Source organism: Vigna angularis, chromosome 7 (genome assembly GCF_016808095.1).
Source record: "Vigna angularis cultivar LongXiaoDou No.4 chromosome 7, ASM1680809v1, whole genome shotgun sequence".
Taxonomy (NCBI): Eukaryota; Viridiplantae; Streptophyta; class Magnoliopsida; order Fabales; family Fabaceae; genus Vigna; species Vigna angularis.
Window position 1 is genome coordinate 31,338,060 of NC_068976.1, and position 14,905 is coordinate 31,352,964.

The following is a 14,905-nucleotide window of genomic DNA, read 5'->3' on the forward strand; positions in this document are numbered from 1 at the left end:
TACGGGGGAAAATTATGCGTTTTGGAAAATAAGAATGCAAATATTTTTAGAGTCAATTGACAGAGGCATCTGGGAAGCCGTACAAAATGGTCCATATATTCCTAAAAATACAGTTGATGGTGTGGAAGTAGAAAAATCATATTTTGACTGGACTGTTGAGGAAAATAGAAGAGCCCAATTTGATATTAAGGCTCGGAATATAATTTTATTTGCACTAACCATTGATGATGTTTTCAAAGTATCTGTTTATAAAAGTGCTCAGGAAATGTGGAAATTTTTAAGAGTCACTCATGATGAAGTATCGAATGTGGCTAAGTTGACTTGTTCGAACTCATGCTCTACATCAAACTCCTCAAGCTCAAGCGATTCTAATGAGCAAGAAAATCTATGCTTGATGGCCAACGATAAATCATCTGAAAGCAAAATCTTGAAGGAAAAGAAGGACTATCAAGGTTCCTCTTCAAGCTTTAAATGTTATGGATGTGGTGAAAGAGGCCATATAAAAGCCGTTTGTCCATTTATCAAGAAATTTCACAAAAAGAAGAAGGTCCACATTGCTTGGGTTGATAATGACTCAAGTAGTTCAAGTGATTCAGTTGAAGAAGCAAACTTATGTTTGACAGCTAATGTTGATGACACTACAAGCCAAGTAAGTTGTTCTAATTCTGAATCTAGTGAATTTGATTTGCAAAAAGCTTTTCTTGAATTGCTTGATGAATCTGAAAAATTGAATGCTGCTCATAAAAATTTGAAAAAGGAATTTAAAGAATTGCGAATTAGATATGAGAAGGCATTAGATGAGGAAGTAAGTTTGAGAAATAAAATTTGCAACTTGGAAATGAAAGAGTCTTCAAATGTTGAACATCCTGTTGAATGTCTTTCATGTAAGAGTCATATGCTTGATATTGATATTCTTGAAAATCTTCTTGAAGTTGCAACTGGAAATAATAATGTTGAAATGCCTATAATTGTTAAAAAGGTTTATAAAAACAAAAGTGTTTTTAAAAGTAAGAACAAAATTAAAAGAACCCGTAGGGTATGGGTTGAAAAAGGAACTGTGTCTTATAGAAATCCAAATGTTGTCACATGCTTTTATTGTATGAAAAAGGGGCACACTTCTAACAAATGTAGAATTAAACATTTTGATGTTCCAAATGGAAAATATGCTTGGATTCCTGTTATAAAGTAAATTGTCTCTAACCTCAAAGGACCCAAATGAGATTATGGGGACCAAAACTCTATTGTTTTGTTTTGCAGGTTAATTTTTCAAAAGGAAAAGAAGACTCTATGGTATCCTGGTATTTTTTAAGAGCTTTGAAATAATTTATGAATGTTAGATGTGTCTTAGGTTGAAAATTTGGCCCAAATTTGTGTTTTTCGAAAATTAACGTAAATAATCGATTACCAAGGGTAATAATCGATTATCTCATCCTCAAAATTTGGATTTTGGCAATTTGGCTCGCAAATAATCGATTATTTAAAGTAATAATCGATTATCTTAAGTCACAACGTAAAAAAAAAAAAAAAAAAAAAAAAAAAACTTTTTTTTAAAATTTTTTTTTAAGGAATCTGTCTTTGATTTTTAAAGGGAATATTACTTTTAGGGGAGTAATTTTTAATGAATTAAAAGGATCCAAATTCTTTTTAAGTTAACAAATTTAGGGGGAGCATAAAGATTAGATGTTTTTCTGATTATGATAAAAAATTGGGAAATCTATTTTTGATTGACATATTATGGGATAACTGGTACCTATAGGGGAAGATATATGAGTTTGTTAGATATATTGTTTTTATCTCTATTATGGATTAATTAATATTGTTTGTACTTCTTAATTAGAGTTGAATTTCTGTTGTTCTTATATTCCATGAGGTATTCTGTTCTTTCATGTTATGAAATTTCAATTTTATTTCTGTTTTGAAATGCATCAATTCTTTTGTTGAGGGGGAGAAAAATTTGAAGGGGAGTTTTTCCACTTTTTTACTTTTTGCTTATGATCAAAAAGGGGGAGAAAACTTCTAATTTAAGTAGTGCAGTTATTACTAACATGTTTGTAAGTATGGAATCTGTGCAGGAAATTAGAAATGCTTTTAACAAATTGAATTTTTGATCATCATCAAAAAGGGGGAGATTGTTACCAATAAGGAGTATTGGTAAATCTTGAAGAAATTTGTTTTGATGATGCTGCAAGAAGTTTTAGTTGAATAAGATATTAGAATTAGTTAAAAGCAATTTGTAGAGATTAAATGTAGTAGGAAATTCTTGTAAACTTTGTAAACTTTCATTTTTAACTGCAATAATCGATTATGGAATGGCAATAATCGATTATCACAGAGTCATACTTGAATAATCGATTATCACTTCATATAATCGATTATCACATCTTTGAAAACCTGTAACGGACTTGAATAATCGATTATCACTTACAATAATCGATTATTCATGGCAGTTGGGAGCTATCCTTTGACATTCAGTGTACTTGGCTATATATTTTGATTTGGAGAAATCAGAAGGTAACGTTGTTGAACAGAAGCTCTAGCAGAATACTGTTTGTCAGAGGAAGTTCTCAGAAGCTATAGTTCAAGTTCCCTTGCTTGGTCTCGTGAACAGGAGAGGCTCGCGTTTCGTGTGTCGATTGTCGGAGCAAGCTCTCTTCGAGTTAGCAAGGTGCTTTGCCTGGTCTCGTGAATAGGAGAAGCTCGCGTTTCGTTTGTCGATAGTCGGAGCGGTTCTCTTCGAGTTGGCAGAGTGTTCTTCTTCCGGTTCGTTCGTCGAAGGAAGGTTTATTTATCTGCTTTATTCACTATTTGTTGTAATCTGTGAAACCATTTTTAGTGAAAAAGGTTAATCACTATTTATAGTGATTAACGACTGGACGTAGAATCTTTTGATTCGAACCAGGATAAAAATTATGTGTTGATCTTCTTATTCCCTACACTCATTTTATTGTACGTACGTCAACTGTTTGATAAATTTTCTCTAAGAAAATTGTTTTTCTAAAACGGACCATTAAACTTGATTTGTGACCGTAACATGCTTTCTAAGTATTTTATTCCGCTGCGCGACTCTATAACGGTACCGATTGTTCCAACAAATACAACACTTGATATTGTATTCCAGTGCAAGAGATCTTCTATTTCAGCCATTGAGTAACTGGATAGATGGTTTTCCCCTTGTTTCTTTGGTTTTGCAAGTGAAACAAGGAGTTTACCAAGTTGGAAGGAGAAGGTATACATCTTTTCTTGGTCACTATGGTTGTTCGTTGCATGGTGGGCATTAGCAAGGCACAACTACTATGACAGTGCAGAACTTGGATGTGTGTTAGTCAAAGGAATAGGTGTTCTTTGTTTTGGTTGTGATTTTGGCTGTGATAGGGTGGAGGAGGTGGTTGTTGGTTTTATAAATTTTTGTTTTCATGTGGTGTTGTATGACTGTTGTGGTGTTCTTTTTAGGTTTACGAGAACTTGGTATGGTTGGTCATTAAGGTGCAAAGAATGTAGAATGATTACTCTTGGCTCATATTTTGCGAATTGGAGGTTTTGTGCATTTGGTCTTTGAATCTGAATCTATGGTGCTTGTCTTTTGAAACATCCTTGATGTTATATTCCTCCTTCAAAAGTCTTCAAGAGGTATGCATTCTAAGTGTATTAACGTTGTGTTCGTATGAGAAGAATTAATGTTGAGGAAGATTAGGAAGGAATGAATTCTGAGATAATACGTGTTCATTTAGAGGGATCAACGACGAACAATTTTTAATAATTTGCGAGATTGAGACTTTTTTCATATCTCGCTCTTTTGCTCAGATTTATGCTGATTAAGTGCGAAATGTCCCCTTTACCCTCAACCGTCTTGTAAAATGCCATCATTTTTTATCTGAAATAAGCACATGCGTAATTGAAGTAATCAATTCCAAATTACATAATCGATTCCAATAATTTTGGTTAATAAGTTATTATCCTTTGGATACCATGATGTTGCACTGGTAACAATGTGAAACACTATTATTTCATGAGTTCTATATAATAGGGTGGCCTAACTGGGTTATGTGCAGAGATTTCCTACTTTGACACAACCACACACACAACAAATGTAGAGATTCTTTCGTTGCAGCTTTGAATTAGACATCTTTTGACCAGTAAACCCATTAATAACACGGTTTGTGGTTGGTATGGTTGGGTGGCCTATTAACTGAAGTTGGTGTATTTAGAAGCAACAACTGAAGTCGTTGTTGTGTTGTGGTGTGCGAGAGTGTTTCTGGTGAATTGTTTAGTGCAGCTAGTAGCAAAGCAAAGGTCAGTGTCTTGTTGTGGTGAGTTTTTTTTTTTTTTTTGCAGGTTGAAGATAAATAACAATGGAGGTTGAAGATGAAGGTGAGAGATGTTGAAGATGAAGATGAGAGACGTTGAAGATGAAGAAGACAAAGGAGAGAGCGAGTTCAGTGTGAAGAAGATGAAGAAGAGAGGTTGAAGAAGTTGTGTCGATTCGATTCCAACGTTGGAGGATTTTGTTCCATCCATAGAAGAAGGTGTATTCAGTTTCGGTGGCATTGGAATCGATTCTAGTGCATTGAAGACATAGAACTAGACGTTGTATTCGGTTCCATGGTGATGGATTTCGTTCCACCATGTTTTGGGTTCCACCATATTCGGTTCCAACTACGGGGATTCAGTTCCATCACCTTCACAAATACATCAACACCTCGTATTCAATTATGAGGCTCGTTGTAACCGAATACAACGCTTGATATTGGATTCCAGTGCAATAGATCTTCGATTCCAGCCATTGAGTAAGTAGTTTTGATGGCTTTCTCACTTGTTTCTTTGGTTTTGTAGGTGAGAGAATGAGTATACCAAGTTGGAAGGAGAAGATATACATCTTCTCTTGGTCACTGTGGTTATTCGTTGCATGGTGGGCATGAGCAAGGCACAACTATTGTGACAATGTATAACTTGTATGTACGTTAGTCGAAGGAATATGTGTTCTTTGTTTTGGTTATGATTTTGGCCGTGGTAGAGTGAAGGAGGTGGCTTCTGGTGTTATAAATGTTTGTTTTCTTGTGGTTTTGTATGACTTATGGTATTCTTTGTAGATTTATGAGCACTTGGTGTTGGTCATTGAGGTGAGAAGAGTGTAGGAGGATTACTCTTGGCTCATATTTTACGAATTGTAGGTTTTATGCATTTGGTCTTTGAATCTGAATCTGTGGTGCTTGTCTTTTCAAACATCTTTTGGTGTTATATTCTTCCTTCCAAAGTCTTCAAAAGGTATGCGTTTTAATTGTTGTAAATGAAGAACTATATGTTTAATTGTTTGTGTTTTAAATGCATGTGTGTTAATTAGATGTTTACTTATTATATTAAGGATTTTATGTTTATTAGTATGTGTTAATTGGATCTTACCAGGTTTAATTTGTTATCCTTGTATTCAAATATTCACATTTGAAGTTAGCATATTGGTGTAAAGAAGTTGTTGGCCATTGCATTGGAGTTGTATTGGAAAATTTTGTGTCAATCTTGCTTCAAATCTCGAGAAGTCTTCAAGAGGTATGTCTTATACTATGTATTTTTTAATCAATATATGAATGCATGAATGTACTATGTATTATGTTTTTTTAATCAATATAGTCGTTGTAACATTTAATTCAAGCATTAACAAAATTTTAAAATTGTAACAGACTTAGTCGAATGCAGGTTGCATGTAATCGACTATACAACACAGTTAAACAAAGTTTTGAAAAACTTTCTCTTCAAAAATTCTCACAGCACACTTTGAAAAAGTTTGTGCAAAGCCATGAGTTTTAATCGACTTACTTCATAATGAATTCGACTTAAAACTGTTGTTTTGCCACATATTATAAGTTCAACAAAAGTGCTTGTGGTTTTCCTTTTCTAAACATATGTCATGCATTCACAGATAAGATCTCATGTAAAACACAGTGAATTATAGCAATGACAGAATCAAGACAAACATGTTCTCAAATATTCATAATCATGAAAGTAATGAACATGTAACACATAAACACATGCGTTATTAATTATGTGTTGTCATCATAAAAAACTAGAAACTTTGAGATTGTAGGTTCAGCTAAACCAGTACTCCCCCTATCAACAATCTCAACAATTTTTAATCAGTAGATGAATGGATGAATTTGTTAATAAGCTTATGGTATGATATGTTGAATATATTATACATTACTTGAATTGTATGTTATGTTGAATGTATTATACATTACTTAAATTATAATGTTTATATTAGTTGGATGTATGAAGTTGTTAAAATGTTAATTGGACTTCATTATGCTATTATGATGTTGGTAAGGAGTAGTTAGTGGCGTACCTTATGTATATTAATCGATGTCATGACATTATTCAGATTGATCCAAAGGCATTTATTAACCTTTGTAAGAGACTACAAACAACTAGGTTAGTTAAGGGCGTCATTCGGTCGACAGTGGAGGAACAAGTTGCTTAATTCCTTCATATAATTGGTCATAATGTTAAGAATCGAAGTGTGGCATGTTTCTTCCATCAATCTGGGTCAACCGTTAGCAAACACTTTCACAATGTGTTGGATGTTATTTTAAGTCTAGAATCTGAATTTTTAATTCAACCCCCTGAAATGAGGTTCATCTATATGTCCTGAATAACAATCGATTTTACCTGTACTTTAAGGTAATGATTTCAACACTTATTAAGATTTAATTTTATTAAAGGACATTAATATTTTTGAGTTTTATGATGATTCGTTAATTCTATGTTTAGGATTGTTTAGGGGCCATATATGGAACACATGTTCGAGTTAGGGTGCCAAAATTTGCAAGTAAAGTTTGTAAAAATTAGTGTAAGATTTAACGGTTGTAATAGATAAAAAAAATTGTTTAATTGGTAGATATTGAAGATTACTAAAATGCCCCTAGTTATAAAAATAATATAAAATAATTGTTAATGTTATATTTAATTGTAAAAATGTTTATAAAAAGAAAAAAAAATTAAAAATAATTTTTAAAACTAATTTTTAAAATTTTAAAAAAATGTAATTTAGTAAATTGAAATAATTTTTTTTAAATAATTTTTTTAATATAATTTACTAAGTTGTATGAATTTTTTTTTTATTGAAGTGAAATAAATAAAAGTATGATAACTGTTATGAAAAAAAAAGTAAAATTGAAATATAGTTAATGTAAGAAAACAAAAACATAAGTTAACGTAATATAATAAGTCATGTAATACAATAGTAAAGAACTTAATCATCTAAATGATGCATAATTAAGTTAACATCATGGTTAAGGTTAACAAATTGTTTGTTCATATCGAGGGATAAGTTGACCAAGTTATCTCCAATACGTTGAACCCGCCCCTACATTTGTTCCATATTCTGCATTCTGAGTTGTAAGTCTTGTACCCCTCTCACATTTGAGTCATCATATTAGGATTTGAAGGATAGGGAGGAGGTTGCACACGGTCGTCATGTTGAGGACTCTGATGTTGTGGTTGGTCTTCGTCGTCATCATCCTCGACGTTGTGTTGCCAAACACCATTGTCGTTTACAATGTTCAACCTCTTCAAAGAATTAGTCAAAAAATGTTGTTTGGTCTCAATCTAAGTGATGGCGTCTGCATCAAGATGTAATCCACTATATTGCATGATTTGGGTGATCAAGACATTGTATGGTAGGGGTGTGTTGGCCTTGCATTTAAGCATATGTTGCATGATGTGATGAAGTCAATTGATAGCTATGTTATTTTTAAGCACTCATAACATAAATATACCTTGTGCAATAACTTTGCAAAATTTCCAGGTTATGGAGTCAACATGTGGACAATAACATGATGTAGAAGTCGATCATTAATATTCAAACAACCAACCATTTTAACATGTTGATCCTGCATTTCTGGTCTAACCATAGTAGCCAATGTCATGTCCTGATCATAGGGAAAGTCATATAGGATATTTGCGAAACACAATTTTTGACCCTCATACTTCATATGAGCAACACTCAACCAATCAACTGGTTTCAATCTAATTCTTCTCTTGTTGACCTCACTAAGAAGATATCCATTTGCAGAAATCCTTATATTTGAATAAAAAACTTTGATCAAATCCGAATAAAAGGGTCATTCCAATGTTAGAAAATCTACCACTCCTTGAAATATAATGTGATGTTGAAAATATAATCCTGACGTTGCAAATGATTCGAAATTCATAATTTTTGGAACAACAATATTTCTTATGTAGAAGTCAGTAACGTAGTGTTCAATCTAATGGTTGTCACTGAAGAAATGATGCTAATCTAATACTTTTGCAACACTTGTCCACCACTTGTTGCTCGGCCATGTTTGACATTTTTTCTAAATGAACATTGCTAGATCTCATGACATCCAAATAATCATCTATCCTGGTTGTCAATTTATCAAATTGGACATCCATTACATCAACCATAAGTGCCTTCCTCTTCGAACCACGTGAGAATGAAGTACCTTCGAATGGTACGGAAGGTAGAGACTATAAGATTCGGATAAAATAAAAATATCTTTCATTTTTATTTTTATAATTTCTAATATTAAATATTTAATTATGGTATGAAGATGTGTGATTAAAAAGATTTAGGAGTGTTAAATATAGTGAAAATTATATATAGGATTAATCTCCCTTGTGTTAAATACACACATAGGATTCTCTATTTACAAAAGCAGAAATATGGACTAAGTCCAAAATACAAATAAGAAATAATAACAAACTAACTAAAAGATAAAAGATATAATATATCTAACACTCCCCCTCAAGCTATGCATACAAATCGTATGTACAAAAGCTTGTTACTAATATAATCCATAAAGACTTAGTGAAAATATCTACTTCTACACTCGAGTGACACCAAATTGCTAATGATTTGCAAGACGACATAGAAGGCGAAATACCAACCCAAAAGAGTCCCCCTAAGCAACAAATCTGGGAGGTTGCTCCATGTAAATCTCTTCTTGCAAATCACCGTTGAAGAATGCCACTAGTGGATAAAGATGTAATTGTTGAAGAGCCACCATGGCTATAAATAAACTAACAAGAATCATATTTTCCATGGGAAAAAGACATATATAGACGGGTCAAACACAAAGGTGACAAAAAAATGAGGTCAGAAGAGACACCAGGGGAAGAAGCCATGGATGAATAAGAGAGAGAAACCATAAAAAATCCAAAATTCTCCAATCAAGACACCTGAAAAAGGAAAAAGAGCAACCTCGATGCTCTAAACAACTACCAAACATGCCACAATGCACGACGAAAAAGGGAGCAAATCCATAACTTTAAAAGGAACTCCGATGAAAGCGTCGTTAAAAGCATGGTAGTCGCCTAGCCGAGACGATGAAAACAATGTGATCAGCAGTCGAAAATAGAACTCCGGTAGTGACAGCGGTAGACGATGGCACCGCCGAAGGCAGTAGATGGCGCCGCCGCCAGCAGCGGCGGATGTAGTGGCAGAAGCACCATAAACTTTTTCCTCAAAAAAGAACCTTAAACTCTAATACTATGTTAAATATAGTGAAAATTATATATTCGATTAATCTCCCTTGTGTTAAATACACACATAGGATTCTATATTTATAATAGAAGAAATATGGGATAAACCCAAAATACAAATAAGAAATAATAACAAACTAACTAAAAGATAAAAGATAAAGATAAAAGATATAATATATCTAACAAGGAGTTATATAAAAATTAATTAATAATTATTTAATTTTAATTTTTAAAATGAAATTAAATAAAGTTTATATGTTAATTGTTGCACTAAAATTTTATGATCATTGCAATGCGTGTCAGGGAATGAATTCCATTTTGAAGTAACTTTCTTGCACTAGGTTATGTTTTATTTATTTTCTACCCTTTGACTGCGAAAATGCATGGGTTTAAGTTATTGTTTTATATTATATTAGTTACATGGAGAGAGAAAGGACTCTTATTTAAATTTTTGCTGGATGTTTCTTTTTATCTTTTCGGATATAATTATTTTAATTGTTCCATTAGATATAAGATATTAAATTCTCTTTTTTTCTTTATGGTGGGCCCTAGGTTGTGTTTAGAACCAATTAAGAGTGACTCTTATTCCACGAAACAATGAGTAGTGAATTGGTTAATATTTTTATGTTGAATAACGATACTTTAACAACATTTTTTTTATAATGTTTTAATATTATCTACGTGTCATTCTGTGATTAGTCCATGTTGGTATTTATGATTATTATTATTAATTTTGGAGTAATTTTGGAGTAATCACATAGGCTGTGTTCGCATGCGCGGATTTAACTGTTCACGGTAATTTGCGAGCGACGATAGGGAGAGGTAAGCGTGTTCGTTTGGACCGATTTACGCGGATGGAAAAGGATGGATTTGTGGGATGGCACGATTTTAACAATCTTCGCATAAGTGAGATGATTTGCGCGGATTGTTACCCATTTACGCAATTGCCCTGAACCATTTCCGTAATACCCTGTACATATTTACATAAAACTGAGGGTGGTGTAATCGGTTATTGGAGGGTGTAACCGGTTACGCTGAAGACCATGAAAAGGAAGCCATATGTAATCGGTTACGCACTGAGTAACCGGTTACCAGCAGTGCAAAATTTCTGTTCCTGTAATTGAAAAAGCCGCATGAAGGAGAGGAAGGTGGACGATGTCGGAGCCTGGACGATGCACAACGGATGGCCTGCAGGTTGTTCTTCTTCTTCACGTACCGGCATGAAGGTGAGGAAGGTGGAGGAAGGTGGAGGATGGTGGATGATGGTGGAGGCTGGACGTAGCAGAGGATAGGATGCAGCCAGGTGTTCTCATGTTGCACAATACTTCCTTCTTTTCCCAACTGGATGTGATGGTGGCTGCAGCTGCTAGAATGAAGACTGTGAAGGTGGTTGCAGTTGTTTCAATTCCAAGCTGCTGGACCGTGAGGTTGCCTTTGTCCAGCTCTACTCTTCCATGAAGTGAATGAATCCTCCTTTCTTCCATCCAAGCCATGAGAAGCATCCCTCCAAAGAGATAAAAATCATGAACTTGGTGGCTCTCTTACTTCAACAAATTCAACACTTTGCATGCCAAGCCATCAACTCCACTTCCTCTCCCTTCTTTTACGTGAGGTGCAGCCAGAAAATGGAGAAAGCCGTGAGGTGCCCCTTCTCCATCCAGCTTATGGGTTTTTAATTCATAAGCCAAAGTGGTGGCTCCCGTTTAGTCAAAATAAAATGTTGAAGGTTGTAGCCTTGGACTTTGCAAAAGTAATGAGGGGACCATTTAAACAAAATTCAGACTTTTTCTTGGAGTTCCTACATTATATGTAATGTTCAATTTATGATACACTTCCCACCATCACTTCCCACCACTAAAACACCAGGACCAGCCTAAGACAAGATCAAAAGTGCTTAAAACTCACTTCTTTTTCCAATGGTGACCCCTGTTCACCTGACTGAGTACCTGTGTTGGACTTTCTGTACAAAATCCAATTTTCTCTCGGGTAATCCTTTACAGTGTCCTTGTAATCGATTACAGTGTCAAAGAAGGTGTAAACTTGATTTCTAAGGCATAATTTGAAAGGTCTTTGAGTATAGATTCCAACAAAACAAGAATCAACTCATTTGGAGTTTGGTGGAGAAAGTTATGAGCAAAAGAACAAGCAAAGGTCAGAGTTGGCAAAAATATATGAAACGCTAACTTGAAAAAATAAACTGTACCAACTCAAATGTCCAAAAATTACAAATTAGTAGTCATTGGAAAGATTTTTGAGTCTAGTTTGTAATAAAAAAAAAATCACATCATTTGGAGGTCGGTGGGAAAAGTTATCAGTAAAATAGCCAGCAAAGGTCAAAGTTGACAACATGTTATCTCACCCAAGTTGCTCATCTCATAAACATTGTTTCTTTCCTCCATCATGGGGTGCCAAAACATCACTTTCCTCCACTAAAACACCAGGACCAGCCTAAGACAAGATCAAAAGTGCTTAAAACTCACTTCTTTTTCCAATGGTGACCCTTGTTCACCTGACTGAGTACCTGTGTTGGACTTTCTGTACAAATTCCAATTTTCTCTCGGGTAATCGTTTACAGTGTCCTTGTAATCGATTACAGTGTCAAAGAAGGTGTAAACTTGATTTCTAAGGCATAATTTGAAAGGTCTTTGAGTATAGATTCCAACAAAACAAGAATCAACTCATTTGGAGTTCGGTGGAGAAAGTTATGAGCAAAAGAACAAGCAAAGGTCAGAGTTGGCAAAAATATATGAAACGCTAACTTGAAACAATAAACTGTACCAACTCAGATGTCCAAAAATTACAAATTAGTAGTCATTGGAAAGATTTTTGAGTCTAGTTTCTAATAAAAAAAGAATCACATCATTTGGAGGTCGGTGGGAAAAGTTATCAGTAAAATAGCCAGCAAAGGTCAAAGTTGACAGCATGTTATCTCACTCAAGTTGCTCATCTCATAAACATTGTTTCTTTCCTCCATCATGGGGTGCCAAAACATCACTTTCCTCCATCATTGGGACATAATCACATCACTAACCTCCCTCTCCCACCACTGAAACACAAGGAACAGCCTAACACAAGTGCAAAAGTGCCTAAAAGTCACTTCTTTTTTCAATGGTGACCCCTGTTCACCTGACTGAGTACCTGTGTTGGACTTTCTGTACAAATTCCAATTTTCTCTCGGGTAATCGTTTACAGGGTTGGTGTAAACGATTACCAGACCCTTTTTTCAACACCCTCACTCATCCCTTGCACACCTTGCTCCTCCAACTGATGAGGGGTCACCCCATACTCCTTGGCCTCACATCACATCACCAACCACCCTATCCCAGCACTGAAACACCTGGACCAGCCTCAGACAGGTGCAGAATTGCATAAAAGTCACCTTTTTTTTTAATGGTGACCCCTGTTCACCTGACTGAGTACCTGTGTTGGACTTTCTGTACAAAATCCAATTTCCTCTCGGGTAATCGTTTACAAGAATGGTGTAAACGATTACCAGACCCTTTTTTCAACACCCTCACTTCAATGTCTTTATTGTGGTTTGTATGTGACTTTGAAATCTTAAATTATGTTAAAATTTCCCTAAACATTTTAAAATATATTTATTTTACTACATTATAACTTTTATAATTTTTAAACAATATTTTTAACAATTATTAATAATTTTTTATATCTTTATAAACTTTTTTACCATTAAATATAACATTACAAAATAACATTTTATAATACTTTTATAAGAAGGGCAATTTGGTAATCTATATTTTCTACCAATTAAACTAATTTTTAAAATCAATCACATCAATCAAATCCTACACTAATTCTCACAAACTTTCCTTCCAAATCCACTCTCAATTAACCTCAAATCCACTCAAAAAAACAACAAAAAAATTACCCTCAAATCCACTCAAATCCACTCAAATCATCTCCCCCAAATCATCTCCCTTAAATCCCTTAAAAAGAACACAGCCATAATGACACGTAGATGATATTGCGGTGACTTTGATTTTTGATAGTGCGGTTGTTAATGACTTGATGATTTATGACGTATGTGATGTCATATGAAAATATGTGTAAGAGTATGAAGATATGTACTATTCAGAAATCTTATTCTAAGTTGATGTTCAATACATATGTATGTTATATAACATGTTTTTGTTAGCTCACACTTGCATGTTGTGGTTGTGGTTTCCAGCTGCGATGATCGTACTTATATGGGAGTAAGTGTTGTTACAAATGTAGCTAAAGCGAAGTTGAGCAGCGAGAGATATGGGAGAACTATGAGATTTTAATTTCAATGTTAATAGTTTTGTAATAAAATTCTGTGAACGTTTTATAGTTGCATTTGATTTATGAAGTTTTCAAAATTTAGGTATAATAAATTGAAGTTTTTATTAAAGTGTATCTTGCAATGGTATCAGAGTTAAGTATTAAAAAGTTTTTGTAAACCCGTAACATCCCAAAATTTGGGGTGTTACAGAGACTGAGTTTGCCCTGGATTGTACTTGTCCATAATTGGAGGGGATGGTGGAGTTGGGTTTGTAAACCCTGAATAGATGGGCTCTTCAGGAATATATTTCATGTTCTTGTTATGTCGTTCCAAGCAAATTCACTCAATGACACAAAGAGTTCATGTACCTCATGCCACTTGTCTTTCAAAACCTTTTGACGATTTTTTACATTGTTTTTACTAGTGGCAACATACTCACAAGTGTGAAGGTTATCAACAATGTTATTGTAAGCTTGAATTGTCCAGCTTCCATCAACCTTATTTCTCAAACGTGATTCCTCGATCATGGCATGCAAAAGTCATGCATCCATGTCCTATGTCCATTTTATAAACTCTCATGCATCATCAGAAGACTCCATGGCGATTCTCTTACCCTTGTTCATTTTAAACCTATTTCATAAACAAAATGGTAACAAGTTAAGTTTAAATAACTATAAAACCAATTCTTGTCATTACAAATATCATAGTCATACAACACAATCAATTACAATAATTACGACTTTTTATAATCTCTCCACATTTCATCTACTATCGAATTCCTAATACTACTACCAAGCCTATAATCTTCTTCACGAACTTGAGATGATGTTGCATGGTTTTCCCTTTCATTCAATTCACTATCAACCTCATCAAGTAATGAGTCATCGTTATCCACGCCACAAAGGAAGTTGTGTAAGATACAACAAGCTAATATAATGTTTGTCATTGTTTCCAACCCATAATGTGATTCAGTGCCACTTGCAATGATAGAGAATCTTTTTTTTTTGCAACCTTATTAATTTATTTATAGACGATAGATTAAATTGTAATTTTAGTTATTTTCATTTTTATAATGAAAACTAATTTTTTTCTACTATTTTAATTCCATATATTTTTTTCATTTAAAAA